Source organism: Orycteropus afer, unplaced genomic scaffold, assembly GCF_000298275.1.
Source record: "Orycteropus afer afer isolate SDZICR_OR568_19922 unplaced genomic scaffold, OryAfe1.0 scaffold04078, whole genome shotgun sequence".
Classification (NCBI taxonomy): domain Eukaryota; kingdom Metazoa; phylum Chordata; class Mammalia; order Tubulidentata; family Orycteropodidae; genus Orycteropus; species Orycteropus afer.
In genome coordinates, this window is record NW_006925665.1 from 3809 (window position 1) to 8406 (window position 4598).

General features: G+C 37.6%; 1 pseudogene; it reads right to left on the reverse strand.

Moving 5' to 3' along the window:
• Positions 1-3387: 3387 nt before the first annotated feature.
• LOC103213505 lies at positions 3388-4046 on the reverse strand (annotated as a pseudogene).
• Between the last annotated feature and the right edge of the window lie 552 nt (positions 4047-4598).

Genomic DNA, 4598 nt, shown 5'->3' on the forward strand with positions numbered 1-4598 from the left:
GAAAAATAATAGAGAAAATGAACAAAACAAGGAGCTGTGTCTTTCAAAAGATTAATAAAATCGCCAGACCACTGGCAAATTTAACAAGGACAAAAAAGAGAAGATGCAAATAACAAGGATAATAAATGAAAAAGGCAATATCACAACCAATCCAACTGAAATCAAAAAGATAATACAGGAATATTACAAAGAATTGTATGCCAACAAATTCAAGAACCTAGAAGAGATGGACTTGTTTCTAGAAACACAAGACCTACTTAAACTCCCCCAGTCAGAGACAGATCCATAACAAAAGAAGAAATTGAAGAGGTCATTAAAAAAAAAAAAAAAAAACATGAAAAAATCCTGGCCCAGACAGCTTCACTGGAGATTTCTGTAAAACATTCAGGGAAGAGTTGACATCTATACTACTCTAACTATTCCAGAACACACAAAAAAGATGGAATACTCCCAAATTCATTGTATGAAGCAAGCGTAGCACTGATACCAAAACCAGGGAAAGACACCGCTATAAAGGAAAATTACAGACCCATATCTATCATGAATGTAGATGTAAAAAGCTTCAAAAATCCTAGCCAACAGAATCTAAAAACATATCAAAAAATAATAATACATCATGACCAAGTGGGATTTATACTGGGTATGCAAGGATGGTTCAACATCAGAAAAGCAATCAATGTAATCCACCACATAAAGAAAACAAAAGAAAAGAACCATTGTTGTTGTTAAGTTCTGTCAAGTTGTTTCCATCTCATAGCAACGTTATGCACAGCAGAATGAAACACCGCCTGATCTCGTGCCAGCTCCATGATCCTTGCTATACTTGAGCCCATCACTGCACCCACCATGTCAATTCATCTCATTGAATGAAGGCCTTCCCCTCTTTCCTTGACCTTCCACCTTACCAAGCATGATATCCTTCTGCAGGAATGGTCCTTTCTGACAACATGACCAAAGTAGATGAGACAAAGTCTGGCCATTCTCACTTCCAAGGAGCATTTCAGCTGTACTCCCCCCAGGACAGATCTGTTAGTTCTTTAGCAGTCCATGGTACTTTCAGTATTCTTTGCCAGCCCCACAACTCAAATGCATCAACTCTTCTTTGGTCTTCCTTATCCATTGTCCAGCTCTCACATGCACATGACATGATTGAAAATATCATGGCTTGTGTCAGGTGCACCTTAGTCCTCAAGGAGATATCCTTGCTCCTCAGCAATTGAAATAGTTCTTTGCAGCTGACTTGCCCAGTGCTATAGGTCATCTAATGTCCTGACTACTGTTTCCATTGGCATTGATTGTAGAACCAAGCAATGTGAATTCTTTGACAACCTCAATCTATTCTCCATTTATCATGATGCTGCTTATTGGTCCAGTGTGAGGATTTTTGTTTTCTTTATATTGAGATGTAATCCATACAGCAGACTGTATTCTTCAGTCTTCATCAGTAAGTGCCTCCAGTCATCCTCACTTTCAGCAAGCAAAGTTGTGTCGTCAGCATATTGCAGGTTGTTAATGATTCTGCCCCCAATTCTGATGCCAAGTTTTTCTTCACATAGTCCAGCTTCTCAGATTATTTGCTCAGCATATAGATTGAATAAGAATCATATGATCATATAAATCAATGCAGAAAAGACAGTCGATAAAATTCAACACCCACTCCTGTTCAAAACTCTAAGCAAAATAGGGATAGAAGGATAAATCCTCAACATAATAAGGGCATATACACAAAGTAACAACCAGTATTATTGTTAATGAAGAAAGACTAAAAGCATTCCCTTTGCCAAATGGGAACCAGACAAGGATGCCCTCTATCACCACTTCTATTCAACATTGTATTGGAAGTCCTCGACAGGGCAATAAGGGAAGAAAGAGAAATAGAAAGCATCCAAATTGTCAAAAAAGAAGTAAAGCTATCTCTATTTGCACAAGACTTGACCTTATACATAGAAAACCCTAGAGACTCAGTAAAAAATTTACTAGAAATAATAGAAAGGTTCAGCAAAGTGGCACGATACTAAGTCAACATACACAAATCAGTTGGATTCCTATACATCAACAAAGAGTCCTCTGAAAAGGGAATAAAGAAATCAATTCCATTTACAATAGCTATCAAAAAGATAAAATACTTAGGAATAAATCTTACCGGGGACTTGAAAGACTATACAAAGAAAATTACAAAACATTACTATAAGAAACTATAAGGGATCTACCAGAATGGAAGAACACACCTTGCCCATGGATAGGAAGACTGAATATAGTGACAATGTCAATATTACCCAAAGCAATCTATACACTCAATGTAATCCCAATCCAGATTCCATCAACATTTTTTAAGACCATGGAAAAAACTATCACAGATTTCATTTGGAAAGGAAAGAGACCACAGATAAACAAAGCACTGCTGAAGAAGAAAAACAAAATAGGAGGTCTCATGCTCCTGGGCCTCAAAACCTACTATACAGTCACAGTAATCAAAACATCATGACATTGATACAATGATAGAAACATAGACCAATGGAACAGAATCAAAAACTCAAAAACAGACCTATCCATCTATGGAAGTGCAGGCGGAATGGTCCTTTGGAGCAAGCATGGCCAAATTTAGTCTCACCTATTTTGGTCATATTATAAGAAGGTACCATTCCCTGGAGAAGGATATTGTGCTTGGCAAAGTGGAGGGTCAACAAAACCGGGGAAGGCTCTCAACAAGACGGATTGATACAGTGACTACAATAATGGGCTCAGATATAACAAGGATTGTAAGGCTGGCATGGGACAAAAAAATATTTTGCTTTGCTGTACATGGGGTTGCTATGAGTCAGAGATGACTCGATGGCACCTAACAACAACATTTATGGACAGCTAATCTTTGATAGAGGGCCCAAACCCATTAAATGGAGGATAGATAACCTCTTTAACAAATGGTTCTGGCAGAATTGGATATCTACTTGCACAAAAATGAAACAAGATCCATATTTCACCCCATACACAAAAACGAACTCAAGTTGGATCAAAGACTTAAATGTGAAACTAAAACTATAAAGCTCATCAAAGATAAAATAGGGCCATATTTAGCGACCCTAACTTATGGAATGAACTATCAAGCATAACTCAAAATACACAGGCAGTGGAAGAGACACTAGATGACTGGTACCTTTCAAAAATTAAATTCTTATATGCATATGAAGACTTTTGCAAAAGGGTAAAAGGAGAACCTACAGATTGGGGAAAAAATAATTTATAGAAAACATTAACACCTCAACACGAAAAAAACTAACAACCCAATTAAAAAGTGGGCAAAGTATAGGAACAGACACTTTACTAAAGAAGATATATAGGCAACCAACAAACACATGAGGAAATGCTCATGATCATCAGCCATTAGACAGATGAAAATCAAAATATGCTCTTGTTCCTTTCAACACACAATATTCTGCACAGAGATCTGATAGTCCAGGCAATTCTTTACTTCCTTGTATACTCTGTGCAGCCATTCCCAGTAAGTAACCTTCAAGGCCATAGAGATATTATTCCTCTGAACATCAAAAAGGTAATGGCGTTTCTGAGCCAGTGCTTGCTGTGCCTTCTTGAAATCAGTCACATCTTGAATGTATTTGATGGAAGCCTGCTTCCCCTCTTCTAGTTGAGCATGTTTTTGCTCATTGAGTTCATCAGCAAATTGTGCAACAGAGGCACCATTTTTTTTAATTGTATAGACCAGCAACCCTAATGTTGATATGGTAGTGATAGTTTCTGGGGTAATCATATATATTTCTTTGGATAGAAAATGCAAGATAAGCCCAGTTCTGAGCATGTATGGTCCTGTGACACCAGTTTTAGGATAAATGAACTGGAAGAATTCCTCAAGGATCAGCCCCAAATGAACTTTCCCTCCATATTCAGGAGGAGGTGATACAAGAGCAAGACTTGGCTGCCCTGTGTGAAAAGATCCTTGTTACTTGCAATATCTATGGACCTAGAAGGGCTGCATTCTTCAGAGAGGGGGCTGCTGTGGCAGCAGCAGACAGAACCACCTGGGATAACATGGTCAGGGAGTGTCCAGGTGGAGGTCTTAGAGTACTGGTGACCCCAACGGACAAGTAATGGAGTTTCAAGAGAGAGAAAAATTAATGCTTGGGTTAAAATAAGCAACTCTAGCATCTACATGGCATAAATAGTTTAAAAGAGTTTGAGGAAAAACAATAACTTCAGAAAAGAACCAGATTTCAGTTAAAACTAGAAAGTTTATGGAGCTTGAAAAGAAGTTACTTTTATAGTACTTTTGGCCAAGGAGTTTTAGAGAGTATCACGGAAGGTTTTGAACTTCTAGGGAGATACTGTGAAAATTATTCAGAAAAGGAGATTTCCACAGTGTAGGGAAGGGAGTTCTGATAGTGAGCTATGACCAGTAGGTATTAAGAGACAATGACAGTATCTTACAATATTTTAATTCTGATATTTTATACGCTCACTTCCTGTTGTATATTATTTGAGTTTCACCATTTATATAATCCCCAAATTACTCATCGTATTACTTGTTTCACTGAATCAGTGAATGTTCAGATATCTCGTCACTCTTATTATATATTTGTCCAACA